This window comes from Sciurus carolinensis, chromosome 3 (assembly GCF_902686445.1).
Source record: "Sciurus carolinensis chromosome 3, mSciCar1.2, whole genome shotgun sequence".
In the NCBI taxonomy this organism is placed as follows: Eukaryota; Metazoa; Chordata; class Mammalia; order Rodentia; family Sciuridae; genus Sciurus; species Sciurus carolinensis.
In genome coordinates this window covers 44502608-44521025 of record NC_062215.1, presented here as the reverse complement: position 1 = coordinate 44521025, position 18418 = coordinate 44502608, and the positions used below count along the sequence as shown (strand labels likewise).

Genomic DNA, 18418 nt, shown 5'->3' with positions numbered 1-18418 from the left:
CTTTCCAGAAATCTCTGCATCTTTTAAAGTGCAAATCACACTCCTCTCTGAATGAGCTCTGACAGTCTGCTAAGTCTCATGAATTAAACTATACTGCAAGAGATCAGCTGCTGTGGACAGGCTAGCACTCATTTCAACACCAACTATCCTCAAGCCCAGGAATGTGACTCACTGGTAGAAAGCTTGCCCACCACGTGTGAGGTTCTGGATTAGATCCCCAGCACCACACGAAAAAAAATTTAAAAACTACTTATCTTTCTTTTCTAACTGGGGACCCCGCATCACTATACATTTTGGCGATGAGCAAGACACCACAGAAGTATGCCATTTTCAATACTCTTCTATCTGCAGACCGTTAATGGAGGTACGTGAAGGCTTGGGCTTGCCTTCCACAATTACTAGCTGCCAGGCCTGGGATACATCCCTAGGTCTAAGTCTTTACCTTCCAGAAAACATGGACAGAAACCTGATATAAAGTTTCCCCCACCAGAACTTAAAGTCCTGGCAGTCAAGTTTTCACTTTTTTTTGCCATATACCCAGTGCCTAGAAGAGCACCTAGCATTCAACAGAGGCTCAACAAAAGTATGTTGAAGAAACCCTCATCTTGCTGAGTTGCAAGGATTAACAATTGCACCTGAAGTAGTCTGTCAACAAAGAGGCATCAAAAAACAAAGAATTGTTACTTTTATTAGTGATACACTTCATTCCAAGAAAATTTACTTTTTTAAAAATCAAGGGCTGAGAGAGGGGGTGCTTCATTCAGGGGCCCTGGGTTCAATCCCCAGAACAAAAAATAAAAATAAAAATAAAAAAATAATAATATTGAGAATTTAATGGCAAAATTTAAATCTTATTGCTCTTCCATTTTTCTGTGACCTCAGGCACTTTGCTCATCTGTCATCAGAATGTTTTCTTATGTCTAACGGTTAACGTTTTCTGAGTGATCTGAACTTTTATATTTTTAAATTTTAGTTGTAGACAGACACAATGCCTTTATTTATTTATTTTTATGTGGTGCTGAGGAATTGAACACAGTGCCTCTCATGTGCTAGGCAAGCATTCCACAACTGAGCTACAGCGCCAGCCCAACCTGAACTTTTATGACAACCCAAAGAAGCAGGCATGAGAATTAAACCCATTTTAGAAACTGAGAAGTTTAGAGATGAAAAATTTTACTCAAGCCTGCAGGGATTCTCAGCTGCAGACAGAACTTGGTCTTGATCTGATTTGTAGTAGATGGTAGTATACAACACTAGCTGCACATCCTGTCTGATCCACACAGAAAATGACTTGCCACTCTGATGAATTCCATATACACTGAGCAAAACCACACAAAGACCCAGATTTTGGAAAATGTATATTGCAAACATGCTTGTTTAGAAAACAATTCATATCAAGTGCCAAAGAAAGAATTAAAACTTTGATTCAGTATTTCCAACTCTTGGAATTTACCCCAAGGTAACAAGGACAAAACTCTATGCTTCATGATGGAAACTACAATAATTTTTTTAAAGAGCAGAAATTCTGGACATATGTGAAGGTTCCACAGTGGAGTGCTCAAGTACAACTGAGATTGTATGTACATTCAATATAATAAATATTGAATACTATATGAGCAAAGTAGTTTAGGAATTGGGCAGAACTGGGTAATAAAGGTACAGACCGGGGCAGGGAAAGAAGACAAAAAGAAAGGTATTATTTAGAGGAGTTCAATAATGTGGGTAAACTAGTTTTATTTCCATATTTAAATTCTTAAAAAAAAATTAGAGATCATACTTCCGATCGCCCCAAGGACCCATTCCACATTTTCATATTCCTTACTCAACCTAATCATTCAAATTGAGCCAACATTAACATAAAGAAAAATAAATCATTACCATCAATATACTATATATTGGGGTTAAAACATTTTAAAGTAGAACAGTATCTTTAAAAAGCACCTGGGGGCTGGGGGGGGGGGGACTGGAGACCTTGCATAGCGTGTGTGAGGCACTGGGTTTGATTCTCAGCACCACATACAAATAAATTAATTAAATAAAGGCCCATCGCGACTGACAAGACCAAGCAAACTAAAACTAAGGGCTGCGCCTACATTAGGGCTGGAGAGTAGATCCCATGCTGACTTGGGACTTGCTCCCTGCGCTGCTCCGCCGCAGGTCCCATAATTAGGAACTGCCTCCCCAAGGCCGTCTAGAGGGGGCGGGGAACCCCGGGAACCCCGCCCTAGGCCCTGGTCCCCGCTTCCCCCGGTAGCGCAGCCTCAGCAGCCGCGGCCGTGGAGTGGCTCCCCGCCCGGTGCACCTGCGCTCGGTACTGCCAGGGACCGCCAGTCCGCACCGCTACTCACCGCTGGTTCCCGCCCGCCTACCTGCCCCGACCCCACCCGGCCTGACTCACCCTCCGCTGCCCAGGGAAGAAATCGCGGGCTCTTCAGCGGCGTCTCTAGAAGCAAAACGGCCGCTCCACGCGCAAAAACCGCAACCGCCTCGACTAACAGGCCGTAGATGGCGCGGGGCGGGGCCAGAGGACGCACGTGTCTCCGGCTTGGGGCGTGGCCTACGAGGGCGGGCGGAGCGCGATCTTCAGGTCCCGGCCAGAGGGGTGGAGCCAGATGGCGCGACTGCTAAGGAGGAAGGTGGGACCCCGAGCTGCAACCTGGAGCTGGTACTGAGGAGATGGCTACCTTGATTTTGTACGAATAAAGTAAGGGATGTTTCCTAAATTCTCCAGGACTCCTTTTTTGTTTTTTGCTCATTTCATGTATTAAAAATGCAGATTATGAACAGGAGGAAGCATTTGTGGCTAGGAGTTTGCACTTATTCTGTATTCTTAATCGAACCTGTTATTTTAGGAGAACTAATTTGATGTTGGTGTGCAAGGTGAATTACTGTGGGAGCAGAGACCAAATCTGTTTTGTTTTTTTTTTTTTTTGTGAACCTGAAGTAATTAATAATAACTTGGTATAAGTTGTTTGCATTGGGGTTGGTGAACCAGGTTTGTTGTAGAAGAGAGAGTTTTGACACTGATTGCCCAGGGTATCTTCCACAAAAATTAGATGTTTATAAAGGGAGAACTGATTGAGTTTCCTTTCCTACCTTTATCTTTCACACATTTATAGAAACCCTAGTATGTATCAGGTGCTTTAAAAAATTATGCTTTAAGATTTTGGTATGTTGAATTTGAGCTTTGAGTAATACATCAGACACTACTACCCAGCTGGAAATTTAAGATTTAAGATTGGAGATGGAGAGAGGAGATGAAACTGCGATTGTATATTTTCAACTCATTTTAAAAATTTTTTTATTTTTTTCAATTCTGGGAAGCAAACTCAATGTCATGGCAAGCATTCTATCACTGAGCTTCCCCTGGCCCAAGTAATGTATTCTAGTGATGGTCATACCAATGATGTTTATTCATAGGAAAGAGTAGAGAGAAAATAGTAAAGACCACACCAGGAACAGAGTGTTGGGACAGCCCATAATGAAAGGAAAAGGAGCCATAACTGGAAAAACTAAAAAATAAGGTGTCCTAAGGGAAATAGCTGTTTCAAGAAAATAATTCTTAATATCATGAAGAATTAAAGAAGGAAAAACTGGGAAGAAACATTCAGTTTGGCAAATTTCATTAGGGGAAGGTTTGCATTTTAACATCTCCAAATTCATTTTAAAAGGGTTAAGATATAGGATGTTGAGAAGTGAATACCAGAATATATATATGAATTATAAGAAATGGGTGGTGAAGGAAAGGAGAGGATTGTAACAATACTCACAGATATTGAGATAGAACACTTGTTTGACTTCAGTTTTTTTTTTTTTTTTTTTTTTTGTACCCAGGATTGAACCCTGAGGGACTGAACCACTGAGCCCTATCCCCAGCTGTTAATATTTTATTTAGAGAAAAGATCTTGCTGTGTTGATTAGGACCTCACTAAGTTGCGAGGCTGGCTTTGAACTCACAATCCTCCTGCCTTAGCCTCCCAAACTGCTGGGATTACAGGTGCTCACCACTACACCAGCCTTGACTTCAGTCTTATCAGCGAAGTAGGAAATGAAGTTATTTGCTGAGGGAGGTAACTGAGCAAAAGATTAGAAAATTTTTGGAACATCTATACAAGGAAATTTGAAAATAGCTAAATGAGATTTTAAGTTCTAATGCAAATAGTGGCCTTCTCTCTACTACAAAGACTAAAACTCAATTGTGAATTTGATCAAATCTGAATTGTCTATACAGGCAATTTCTCAATTTTTCACAGCAAAATTATGGTCCCTCCCTTTGGCATTTTGAATGTGAAATTTCCCTTAATCCATGCTAATCAGTGTGTTCAGAGAAAGCAAAAAAGTTTTACTATTCTGTTCATATATTCAGCAAAGTCTACTGTGCACTTACTATATGCACCACACAAAGTTCTGGCTCTGAAGACAATAGTGAAAAATCCAAAAACCTTGACCATGTATAGTTTATGGTGGAGAAAGGAAAAGGAAGAACAGAAAATAAACAAAAAGGCAGTAATCCCAAGATGGCTCCGCTCTTGACTCGGTGTCCCACAGATGACTGGGTCTCACTGAATTGTCCACGTGAACCTCAAGGTTATGATCTTGTCTCAGATTCCCAAGTAGCTGGAACTACAGATTTCCTACGGGTGCAGATGCTGTCTTATTTGTCTTTGCATCTGCAGTATACCAGCCATGATGGTTAGGTTAAAATTGTTCACAAAGTCTGTTGATGTCAATTTTGGACTATTGTGAACAGGAATCTTCTAGGACATAGCTTCAGATTCTTCCACATTCTCAGGTTCACCAGTACACCTCTGTACATGAATTATATTGCTGAATTCCTACTAAGCTTTGTCAGGTTCCATAAGGGTAGAGTTGACTTTGCAGCTGCAGTATCTGAAATAGTGCTAGTTACTTATAAATTATTCATCAAAGACTGTCAAAGACTGTCAGTGTGATGGTTACACAGAGAAAATAGAAATCTTCCAGAAAAATAATCCAAACATGGCCATTTTCACAGTTTCTTTATGGAAGTGCAGATTTGTGAGGGGTTTTGTGGTATATATCCTGCACCCATATGGCCTTTGTTCGACTCATGTCCCACCACTTACTACCTGGGTGAATGTGTCATTCTCACGTAATCACTTCTGCCTCACTTTAAACCATGAGTAAAAGGAGAGTGGACAGTACTTTTCTGGTAGAATCATTGGAGTGGTGCCTGCACATATCTGCTTGACCTACATGAAGCACTATAGGAGTATTAGTTATTGGTTTATTATTTGTCACTATCTAACCTTGGCCTGGGAGATTTCATTAGTATATTAAAGATTTCCTGGCTTAGACAAGAAATTCCTATCATAAGATTGGCCTCATTAGTCAAACTTTAATTCTCAGATACTGATAGTATTGTAGTTTTCGATATTTTTTGGGTTTTTTCCACTTTGTTATTTCTTTGGAAACACATTTAGATGTTTTTACATTCACAACCCCTTCCAGAAAAGTATGTAGACAACTGGTATGGCCTCTTTCTCAATTATCTGTAGTAAGAAATGCCACATTTTATATTTTCCCTTTTTCCCAGATGTGTGTCATGGAGCAAATCATCCCACATTTCAATAGTGCTGGGGCATCTTTTGCATAAAATGTCCCAAACAAGATGTTTAGCTGCTGGGCAGTAGGAACTGACATCAAGTGTCCTTCAGTTAATCTTTATAGATATCCAGAGTTCTCTGGGTACATGGTGACATCACTTTGAATAACAGAGCCGTGAGTTAATTCAGGAATTTTACTCAATCTCTTCATCTCGCACTTAAAAGTTTTGGATCTATGTAACAATGTGCAAGTGACTAAAATTTCTTCCTCAGTCTCAATATGAATAGTAAGAATGATGGAACAATGATTGAATGGTCAAAAAAAGAAAATAAACAAAAGTACGTGTTCATTTTACTCCTAGGTATGTGCTCAAAAGACATGAAACATGTCTATACAGTTTGTACAAAAATGTTTATAACAGCATTATTCATAATGATCAAAAGTGAAACAATCCAAATGTCTATCAATGCATGAGTGAATGAATAAAAATAAATGTGGTACTTCCATACAGTGTAATCTTATACAATAGATAAAGAGAAATGAAATGCTGGTACTTGTTACAGTTTGGATGAACCTTAAACATTATATTTAAGTGAAAGAAGGCAGTCACAAAAGACCACATGTGATTATAATTCTGTGTATGCCAATGCTGAAAACATAGATATAAATTTGATTAGTGGTTTTCTACAATTGAGGAATTTTGGGGAGTGACTGCTAGTGATTATGGGCCTTTTGGGGGTGGTGAAATTGTCCTAAAATTGGTTATGAGGCTCTGTGAACATAATAAAAAGTAATGAATTGTGAAAACAATTTTTTTCTGTGACTTTAAAAAAGGTTGAGTAAAGTTAGAAGTTGAAAGTAACTGAAGTCACGTCAGCTAGTAAAAAGAAAATTTAATAACAGCTTGCTCATCATAAGTTTTGTTACCAACTGATTACATTTCCTCTCAAGAGAAATACGAATTTAATAAGGAAGGCATGGAGAACTATACTGAGAGTCAACTTACATTAGCACAAGAGATTGTCATATGGTTCCTTAAGAACAACAAAGATGCCGCTCCTTGAAGTGGAGTGGTTAATTTATCAAATCAAACACACAGAAGGGATTGCAAAAGTTTAAATATATACAATGCGAAAACAAACAGATGTTTCAGATTCCTGGTACAGGACAGAGTAAAGAGCATCCTTGTCAGCTGGGGATGGAACCCAGGGCTTCACATGTTAGACAAGTGCTCTACCACTGAGCTAAGGGCTTGCTCTTTTTTTATGGTCCTGTCATGGAAGACTTCTGATATGGTGACAGGGCATGAGGAATGCAATGGGTGAGCTGTTTGGCTATCTGGTCCAAGAGGTTTCCAGTTGAAGGGTAGTGATTAATGAAGCTCTGAGTTGAGAAAATGCATGGCATGTTTTTAAAAAGAATAGCAGGGAGGAGATGGTTTAAAGTAGAGCAAGCAAAGAGGGAACGGATAAGACAGTGAGTTTAGGAGGTAATGGAGAAATGTAACAGAATTTTTAAAGCATATCTACTAGGAAAAACAAGTGTATTCCAAATTTTAGGTGTATTTGCAGTTCAGGGAATTGTTCATGTTGCTTCATTCCTTTTCCCACGCAAGTTAAGTGTTGGCTATAATAAGAAGGGCATTTTTCTGTGGAAATTTCATAGTCTTTTAATTTTATCTTCAAATTGCTTTACTCTATTAAACTATTTGTTTTTACATAAAAAAGAATCCAAATAAAACGTTTTTGGCTCATACTTGAGTTACAATTTGACATATATTTATAAAAATGTAAATATGAGGCAGCTATTTGAGAGATTATTCCAGTACACTTTTTCTGTTTGTCAGTTGTGCTTAAAATTGATCATTATTTGAAAACCCGATTAGCATGTGAGTTTGTAGCACAGGCAAGCACTCATATATTCACTATAGTGTTGTACCTTTAGTAGTTGAGGCTTCACAACCTTGAACACCCTTTGCTTATCTGCTAAGCTTCTGGCAACCTCAGCTTACATGAACATTTGCAAAGTTATAAGTAAGTAAACTTCTTAAAACTCAGATTAAAATAGCATGAATCCTGTCATGCACAGTGGTGCACATCTGTAATCCCAGCAACTGGGGAGGCTGAGGCAGGAAGATTGCAAGTTTGAGGTCAGCCTCAGCCACTTAGCAAAGCCCTGTCTCAAATAAAAAGCGCTGGGGATGTGGCTCAGTGGCTAAGTGCCCTTGGGTCTAATCCTTGGCACTAAAAAAAAAAAAACTAAAATAAAATAAATAAAAAGTAACTTGAATCCCTGAGGTATAGTTATGACAAAGCTTTTGCTTTGCCACTACTTGAGAATGGGGACTTCCTTATTTTGGCATAGCATTTTTTTTTATCTGACCCTCATCAGTCTTTATGTATTTTCTAGTTTGGAGTCAGAGAACAGAAAGGCATTAACAAAAGCTTAGGGAAAGCAGTTTAGAAATGGTTTAGGTAGTACTCTAGAGTTCAGGCCTATTGATGACTGAAGAGAAATATGTGCTGTACAAATAACAGATGAAGAACTGTCAGTTAAGCAAAGTCTCAGGAAGTTCAGTGCAGGACAAGCCAAACACCTTGCATTTCTGTGGATACTCAAAGCATCCTCCAGATATTCAGCAAATCTATCCATCTCATTTCCCAGCAACACCAGGTAATTCAGTTCAAGTCATATTTAGGATTTTAAAAAAAATTTTAAATGGTACACTGAATTACCTAATCAATAATAAACTCTCATATAAACTTTTGGCTTTGATTAGTGTTTACCCTCATAGTTTAGAGATCATAACACAAATTAAAAGAATTTTATCAAATATTGCCCTAACTACTTACATATTTACATATAAATTTGTTTTCTGAAATAAACATGTTTATGGCAAGAAGCAGGAAACCCAGAAGTTGAAAAGGAGAAGACTGACAATATTGACTATGTAAAAAAAAGAAAAATCTAAACATTTATAACAAAAGCCATAATAGTTTTATTTAACAGGATAATTTGAATAGTCTCTTGATATTTTCTCATTAATATAGAAAGTGTTGCAAATCAATAAAAGGAACAGCCAAATAGAAAAAAATGGGCAAAATTATAAAGCAATAAAAGGATGAATAAATACATTGAGATTCAAATTTCCTAATAATAAATAATTTAACAATGGCATCATTTTTCATCTATCAGTTTGCAGAAGTTAGCAAAGTCCAGCGTTTTGGACATTTTTATGAAAGGTGCTAGCAGTACAAATTGCACCTTTTCTGACAGTGCATCTCAGAACTAGAAATATATACCTTTTAATATAGTAACCATACCTTTTCAAATTTATTCTAATGAAGTTGAATGGGCAAAGATGTAACAGCATTGTGACACTGTAATGAAAAATTGGATATGACCCTCTATAGATTTGGTTATGTAAGTTATAGCATGTACAAATAATGCAGTTCTACGTAGGCATCTATTTATTTTTGAAAAGAGTGTCTCACTATACTGCCCAGGCTGCTCCTGAATTCCTGAGTTCAGGTGATTCTCCTACCTCAGTCTCCTGAGTGTTGGGATTACTGGTACATGCCTTAGGATTTTTAAAAGGCAAAGTGAAATTTTCCATGTGGCAATGTTCCTGCAATGCTGATATACTATGAAAGTAGCTTTTTACAGAACTCTATGTGATATATCGTATTTAAAAATGTTTATGTTAAGAGCTGGGTGTGGTGGCGCGTGCCTGTAATCCCAGCGACTTGGAAGGCTGATCAAAGGAGGATCAAGAGTTCAAAGCCAACCTCAACAGATTAGCAAGCCCTTAGCAACTCCGTGAGACCCTGTGTCTAAATAAAATATTTTTTTTAAAAGTGCTGGGGTCGTGGCTCAGTGGTTAAGTGCCCCTGGGTTTAATCCCTGGTACCAAAAACAAACAAAAATAAATAAATAAATAAATAAATAAATAAATAACAGTTATGTTGAAACCCTAGAAAAGTAGAATTCAGAGTCTTATAAGTTATCTTTGTGGGACAAGTAGATTGTAGGGAATTACCTTTCTCTATATTCTGGGCAATTATTAAAACTTTAAACAACAAACAACAAACATATTATTCTTCTAAATAATATTAGGGAAAAATTAAGATTCTGGTGTAGATGGAGAAGAGAACCTTTAGCAAATATGCATATTTTGCGTATTTTGATCTGTTTTGTAACCTTTAAAATTCTCTTAAGACTCACGAGAACAAATCGCAACTTTTCAAACTCTACTAATAGAAAGCATAAACATTTCATTGAGGGTAACCATCAATTTTGACATACTATCTAAGTGCACAATAATTTTCAATTTCAGCATTTAATATAAATTTAATTTTCATAAATGAGAAAATAGCTACATATACCACTCCCAGTTATTTACCTGAAAGAATCTAAATTGGCATATAAAAGAGATACCTGCATATCCACATTTATTTCAACCCTGTCAGTTTGGAATTGGCCTAGATGCTCATCAGTGTATTAATGGATAAAGAAAATGTGGTCCACGATGGAGTAGTAGTATTCAGCCATAAAGAAGGATGAAATGGTCATTTGCAGGAAAGTGAATGGAACTGGAGATCGTCATATTAAAGGAAATCGGTCAGACTCAGACAAGTGCTGATGTTTTCTCATCTGGAATCTGGGCAGTGGGGAAGACAACAAGAAAGTAGTAGGGGGACTATCAGGGTAGGGGATATTCTAATAATTCAATATCTCTTTTAATGATTCTTTTATTGATTTGAGTTTTCTTACCCTCTTTAAGAAATATTATCTACAAGACTTCCCTAGTGACTGTTCCTAGGTTATTCATAACTCTTTGAAGATTTTCTTTTTCAAATCATTTAAATAGCTGAAAGAATGAAGTTTAGACCATGGTAAATATGTTTATAGCAGATATTTTTTCCATAACTGGACTAGAGCGTGGTTAGCAGGTGTGAGGCTTTGTGTTCCAATCACCAGCACCACTAAATGTTACAAAAATTATATCTGGAAATACTAAGAGAACACTAAAAATATATAATTTTATTTTAGAAAAAGTTAATCAACAATTCAGATACCTCTCACCCCCCAAATTAAATTTATTCTTCACTAGAGCCAAAACTCTAAACCATGCTCATCTCCTCATATCCCTGTGTTTCTCCCTCATTTTTTAGTTTGAAACATTCTTACTGTTATACCACAAAGACTGTTGCATAGATTAGTGTAGTGTGATGTCCTTTAATCTTCTTTTAAAAATGCATAATTTATAGGGGAAATATGTATCATTGGGACAGCTGTTTTGAATAATAGGTTATATTAGAAAAACTCCACATGGGATAAGACTCCTTGAATAAAATTAAAACAAATGATCTTCATTTGAAGTAATGCAATGGGATTTTACAGAAAATGTCAACTTAAAAGATAGTCTCAGGGCTGGGAGTGTAGCCCAGTGATAGAGCATATGCTTAGGATGCATGAAGTCCTGGTTCAATCCCCAACAGCCCCCTAAGTATAAATATATTGTCTTTAATGTGAATAAAATATTTTCTGACATGATTTTTGTTCGTTGGTTGGTTGGTCTGTGGACAGTGGGCAAGGGAAAAGAATATTCTCTCTTTTTTTAATTCCAGTAGCTTTATTCTTTGACTCCCTCTCCCATCTACGCAGATATCACCCCAGGTTGGAGGCTCCAGAGCTTTGGATTCAGTGGCATCCAGGCCATGGTTACTTACGCCAGCGCTGCAGCTTCAGATGCCAGAAGCTCCAGCTGCAGCAGAGAATAAGAACCCGATGAAGAGCTTGGTGAGGGCACCGACCCCACTCTTCTTCACCGTGGTGTTGCACCCAATCCAGCCTTTGCACACAGCTCCCAAGAGCCTCCTCAGATGAAAGCTGGAGGTGGTGAGCCTGACTGGGGTTCAAACTCCTTAAATCAGTCGACCTTCTTCCCAACAAAGGACTTTGTGAGAGCCTTTCTCCCTGAGGATGGAGAGCTGAGGCGTCTGGGCCATTGAGTCCAATACTGAGGCTTCCCCAGCAATACCCCTAGTCCAAGATGACCAGCATAGAGCTCTGGACACCACTCTGGCCCCAGGGAGCTGGCAAGGGTCTTTCTGTCAGCAGCACCAATGTGACTGATTAGGAGCTTCTAGAAAAGTGATGCCGAGCTGCATGTGGAGACTGCGGGCACCCAGGGAACAATGCTTGGGGCTGACAGCAAGAGCTCGTGCCTTAATCTCCACTAATAACGTGGCATCAGGGACTTGCTGATGACTGCAGATTGTGCTTTCTCTTCTTGAAGAGATTTCATAGCCAGAGGAGCAGTACTTTGATTGCCTGACTGTGATGCAGAAAGCTCACTGTAAGCGGCCTCCCGCAGAGCAGCAGATTTAGAAGTGGACCTGCATCTCCAGCTTCCCCTCTGTGGCTGAAGCACCAGTGCTGAAGTGCTTAGAGCCAGGACTCATGGAAGCCGCTCCTGGATCTCTGTGACAGACACACTTTCCTCTGCTTTCCCTTGGTTCCCACATACTTCTGCTCCAAGGCCAGGTCCTGTTTCTCGGTTCTCCTTGACTTGGATTTCACCCAACAGGCTAACGTGAAGGCCTACATCCTAGGTGATGCTGAATTCTCTTAGCAAGCCTCGGTGTCACTGTGTCAGCAGAGGCTAAGACTATTCCTTACATGATCTTGAGTGACTAACTGCAGGTTCATACACTCTTATTTATAATTTGAGATTTCAGAAGTTTTAAAGTTCAGTTTTGGGATAGAATGGTAAGATTTATTTGAGGGAAGACTATGACATGGCCTGAATTGACTTGGAAGCAAAACCTCACCTAAACTAACACAGCTTTGTCTAAGTATATTTCATATATTTTACTACAAAAATTAATTTGATTACAGAGTGCTATGCCAAATCTCACTGGAAGAATTTATATAGTACACAGAAAATGTTCTATATACATATTACTTTTTTATTTGTTCTTTTTAATTATACGTGGCAATAGGATTCATTTTGACAAAAAAGCAATGGAATATAATTTGTTCTAATTAGTCCCCAGTACTTCCTCTTCTCCTCTCCTCCTCTCTCCCCTTTCCCTTCCTTCTTCTTGACTGATCTTTCTGCTGATTATTTATAGTCTGCTAATTAGTGTCTTGTGGATGTACATAATAATGAGATTCACTGTGGTATATTTATATATATATGTAGGAAAGTCAGGTCAGATTCATTATTGTCCCTATCCCATCTGTCCCCTTCATTCCCCTTTGTCTACTCCATTGTTCTTTCTTCTATCCTTTTTTTTAATCCCCTGCCCTCCTTATTTTGGATTAGATTCCAAGGTATCAGAGAAAATGTTCTACTTTTGACTTTTGGGGACTGCCTTATTTCACTTAGTCTCCAGTTCCATCAATTAACTAGCAAAAGACATAAAGTCATTCTTCTTTATGGCTGAATAATACTCCATTGTGTATATGTACCACGTTTTCCTTATTCATTCATCTGTTGAAGGGCACCTAGGTTGGATTCATAGCTTGGCTATTGTGACTTATGCCACCATAAACATTGACTTGGGTGTGTCACTGTAGTATGATGATTTTAAATTTTTTGGATACATACTGAGGAGTAGGGAAATGGGATCTTTGGGGGGTTCTATTTTTAGTTTCTTGAGGAATTTTCATACTGCTTTTCAGAGTGGCTGCACTAATTTGCAGTCCCCACCAACAACGTCTGAGTGTAACTTTTTCCCCACACCTTTGCCAACATTTATTGCTACTTGTATTCATGATAATTGACATTCTGACTGGAGTGAGATAGAATCTCAGTGTAGTTTTAATTTGCATTTCTCTAAGTGGTATGAAAGTTGAACACTTTTTCATATATTTGTTGACCTTTCTATTTCTTCTTTTGAGAAGTGTCTATTTAGTTCCTTTGCCCATTTATTGATTGGGTTCTTTGGTGCTGATTGTTTCTTTGTTTTGTTTTGGTGTTAAGCCTTTTGAGTTCTTTATATCCTGCATATTAATGCCCCATCTGAGAAGCAGGTGGCAAAAATTTTCTCCCATTCTGTTGTTTATTTTATTTATTTACTTATTTTATTGTAAACAAATGGGATACATGTTGTTTCTCTGTTTGTACATGGAGTAAAGGCATACCATTTGTGTAATAATAAATTTACATAGGGTACTGTTGTTTGATTCATTCTGTTATTTTTTCCCTTTACCCCCACACCTCCCACCCCTCTTTTCCCTCTATAGTCCTTCCTTCCTCCATTCTTGCCCCCCTCCCTAACCCTAACCCAAAACCTAACCCTAACCCTAATATTAACCCCTACCACTCCCCATTATGTGTCATCATCCACTTAGCGAGATCATTTGTCCTTTGGTTTTTTGAGATTGGCTTATCTCACTTAGCATATTCTCCAATTTCATCCATTTGCCTGCAAATGCCATAATTTTATAATTCTTTATGGTGGAGTAATATTCCATTGTCTATATATACCACAGTTTCTTTATCCATTCATCTATTGAAGGACATCTAGGTTGGTTCCACAATCTGGCTACTGTGAATTGAGCAGCTATGAACATTGATGTGGCTGTATCTCTGTAGTATGCTGATTTTAAGTGCTTTGGGTATAGGCCAAGGAGTGGGATAGCTGGGTCAAATGGCAGGTCCATTCCAAGTTTTCTAAGGAGTCTCCATACTGCTTTCCAGAGTGGCTGCACTAATTTGCAGCCCCACCAGCAATGTATGAGTGTACCTTTCTCCCCACATCCTCGCCAACACCTGTTGTTGCTTGTATTCTTGATAATCGCCATTCTAATTGGGGTGAGAATGGAATCTTAGGGTGGTTTTGATTTGCATTTCTCTTATTACTAGAGATGTTGAACATTTTTCCATATGTTTGTTGATTTCTTGTAGATCTTCTTCTGTGAAGTGTCTATTCATTTCCTTAGCCCATTTATCGATTGGATTATTTGCATTCTTGGTGTAGAGTTTTTTGAGTTCTTTATAGATTCTGGAGATTAGTGCTCTATCTGAAGTATGATTGGCAAAGATTTTCTCCCACTCTGTAGGCTCTTTCTTCACGTTGCTGTTTTCTCATATTGTTCAGGAATCAGTGGGTCATTAAGATATTGCAGATTTCCTCTATCAACTTATAATGTCCCTGAAGATTGCTAGTATATCCCCTCTTATCCTTCAGTAGCCTGCAGTCTTGGAGGAAGTTGATAATGTGGAGCTCCACGAAGAAGCTGCCTCTCTAGGGGTGGTGACCCTCAGGTGGCGTATATTCCCTGCTAGTGGGCAGAGGTGCCTCCACTTGTTGACCAATGGTCATCCAACGGGGAACTAGGCTGCGGGCTGAGGCAAGTCCTGTTTGTGCCTGTGTCTCTGGTTTTACCATCCCTGTGGGAAAACCTCCCCCGGCAGGGAAGAGTCACTCGGTGGGGACATCTCGCTGGTCAGTTCCCCTCCTAGAGGTTCCCCTCAATCTACAACTACCACCTGGGCTGGAATGTCTTCCTCTTCAACGTTCCCAGGGGCCCGGACCTACCTCTGGGCCTGGGAGCCTCACCCTTCGCAGGCGAGTCTCCTTAGGCTGCCTCTCCCAGAGAATCTGCCTGCAGTCCTGGAAACTTCACTCTGCCTGTAGGCATGTGTAGGTGCGGCTCTTCCAGCAAGAAGCCACCTAGCTCCTGGGACCCTGCTCTGCACCTAATCGCCTGGCTATGCAGCCCCTCCTCTGAGCCACCACCTGGAGCCCCGTACAATAGCTCCGATACCCAGAGACCGGCCACACACCTCCTCCTCCGAACAGCGGCCCGGTTTCCGACGCAGTCACTAGGAGCCCAGGCAATTCACTTCGCTTCTCCTCCTCCCGCCAACCGCCCGTAGCCCTAGGCAGTCACTCCAAGTCCAAGTGACCCACCCTGTTCCTCCTCCTCCTCCTCGGGGTAGCCCCCCGGGTGTTCAGGAGTGGTGGCTCCGAGACCAAGTGACCCACCACGCTCCTCCTCCAGGCAGGCCACCGGTGTTCAGGAGCGGTCGCTTTTAGTCCAATCAACTCACCACTTGCCTCCTCCTCTGGCAACCGCCTGTGGCTCTGATGCAGTCACTACTAGACCAAGCGACCCGCCGCACTTCTCCTCTTCCTCCAGGCAACCACCCGGTGTTCAGGAGCGGTCGTTCTGAGTTCAAACAGCTCGCCACGCAGCTCCTCCTCTGGCAACCGCCTGTAGCTCTGAAGCAGTCACTCCTAGACCAAGCAACCCACAGCGCTCCTCCTCCAGGCAGGTCACCGGTGTTCTGGAGCGGTCGTTCTGAGTTCAAACAGCTCACCACGCAGCTCCTCCTCTGTCAACTGCCTGTGGCTCTGATGCAGTCACTCCTAGACCAAGCCACCCGCCGCACTTCTCCTCTTCCTCCGGGAAACCCCCCGGTGTTCAGAAGCGGTCGTTCTGGGTCTAAACAGCTTGCCACGCAGCTCCTCCTCAGGCAGCCGCCCGGAGCCCCAGTGGTTGCTCCGAGTCCAAGCGCTGTGCTGAGCCGCCTCCTCTACGATGATCCCAGTTGTCTGTGTTTACCGCTCCAGCAGGGGGAGGGGCATCTCGCCGAGCAACTCTACTTCACAAAGTTCTCTGCGTTCCGGGGCTACCGCCCCATCCGGGATGCCTCCCCAATGGGAGAGACTCACCCGGCGGCTTTGAGTTGGTCCCAAGTCTCTCACTATCTTCTCTTTTGAGTCTTGCGTCCTGGAGCAACGTGAAATGCAGCCGCCCCCTAGTCCGCCATCTTGAAACTCCCCTATTCTTTTCTTGAATGCACTCCATGAAATGAGTCTTCCTCTAAGTACTGCTTATGTAGTGTCCCAGAGATTTTGGTATGTTGTATCATCATTCTCCTTCACCTCTAAGAGTTTTTTTTATTTTTTCCCTGATGTTTTCTGTTATCGACACTTCATTCAGTAGCATATTATTTAGTCTCCAGGTGTTGGAGTAATTGTTTGTTATTTTGTCATTGAATTCTAATTTCATTCCATTATGATCTGATAAGACACAAGGTAGTATCTCCATTTTTTTGCATTTACTAAGGGCTGCTTTGTGACATAACATATGGTCTGTTTTAGAGAAGGATACATGTGCTGCTGAGAAGAAAGTGCATCCTCTCATTGGTGGATGGAATATTCTATATATGTCTATTAATTCTAAGTTATTGTGTTATTGAGCTCTATGTTCTCTGTTTAGTTTTGTTTTGAAATTCTATCCAGTGGTGACAGCGGTGTGTGAAAGTCACCCAGAATTATTGTTTTGTGGTCTATTTGATTCTTGGAATTGAGAAGGATTTGTTTGATATACATAGATGCACCATTATTTAGGGCATAAGTATTTACTATCCTTATGTCTTCCTGATTTATGGTTCCCTTAAGCAGTATGAAATGTCCTTCTTTATCCCTTCTACCTAACTTTACCTTGAAGTTCTCTTTATCTGATATAATGATGGAAACCCCTGCTTTTTTACTGAGTCCTTAGGTTTTTTCCCATCCTTTCACCTTTAGTCTGTGGGTGTCTTTTTCTGTCAGTCTATGTCTTTTGATTGATGAGTTTAGGCCATTAACATTTGGGGTTATTCTTGAGATATGCCTTGTATTCCCAGTCCTTTGGGCTTATTTTTGGTTTTTAACTTGACTTGGTTTCTCCTTTGATTAGTTTTTCTTTTAAGGTGGTTTCTTCCTTTGCTAACCTACATTGTTGTTTTTCATTTCCTCCTCATGAAATATTTTGTTGAGAATGTTCTGTAGTGCAGGCTTTCTATTTGTAAATTATTTCAATTTTGGTTTATCATAGAAGGATTTTCTTTTGTCTTCAAATCTGAAGTTTAGTTTTTCTGGGTATAGAATTCTTGGTTTGCAACGATGTTCTTTCAGAGCTTGAAATATGTTATTCCAGGCCCTTCCAACTTTTAAAGTCTGGACTGATAAATTTGCTGATATCCATATTGTTTTACCCCTATATGTAATCTGATACTTTTCTCTCACAGTCTTTAAAATCCTATCTTTATTTTGTATGTTAGGCATTTTCATTGTAATGTGGCTCGGTGTGGATCTGTTGTAATTTTGTGCATTTTGTGTCCTATAAGCCTCTTGTATTTGATTTTCCATTTCATTCTTCAGGTTTGGGAAATTTTCTGACATCATTTCATTGAATAGGTTGTTCATTCCTTTGGTTTGTATCTGTGCCTTCCTCTATCCCAATAATTCTTAAATTTGCTCTCTTCTTGAAGGTTTTGTTTATGATTTCTTCCCACCTTCTCTGTTTGGTCAACTTTATTCTCAAAATTAAATATTTTCTCCCCATTGTCTGAGTTTCTGTCTTCCAAGTGATCTAGTCTGTTGGCAATGCTTTCCATTGAGTTTTTTCTTTGGTTTATTGTTTCCTTCATTTCAAGGATTTCTGTTTGTTTTTGAGAATATGTTGAAATGATATTTGGCTTCCTGCAGTTGCTCTTTCAACTGCTTATTGGAGTTATTGTTCATTGCCTGCACTTCTGCTCTGTCCCTACAGGTTTCCATAACCTCTTCTTTAAGTGGGAGATGGATTTTAGCAGTGCCCAGTACAGACAACATGCAGTCCTAAACCAAATAGCCCCTATGAAGACATTAACAATATTGTCATAATAAGCAGAGAGGATGAGTTCAATTATTATCTACAGTATAACAAATAGATTTGCAATAAGGTCTGCAGTTTCTAATGGAGGACAAAGAGGGTGAGAAGGGGTATAGAATGTAACTTAATGGGATAACGAAAGAATATATTGATGTTCTAGTTCATAGAA

General features: G+C 39.8%; 1 pseudogene; it reads left to right on the top strand.

Moving 5' to 3' along the window:
- The first annotated feature begins 358 nt into the window (after positions 1 to 358).
- The window catches only part of LOC124979318 (pygopus homolog 1-like), a 35578-nt pseudogene continuing 17518 nt past the window's right edge, over positions 359 to 18418 (top strand).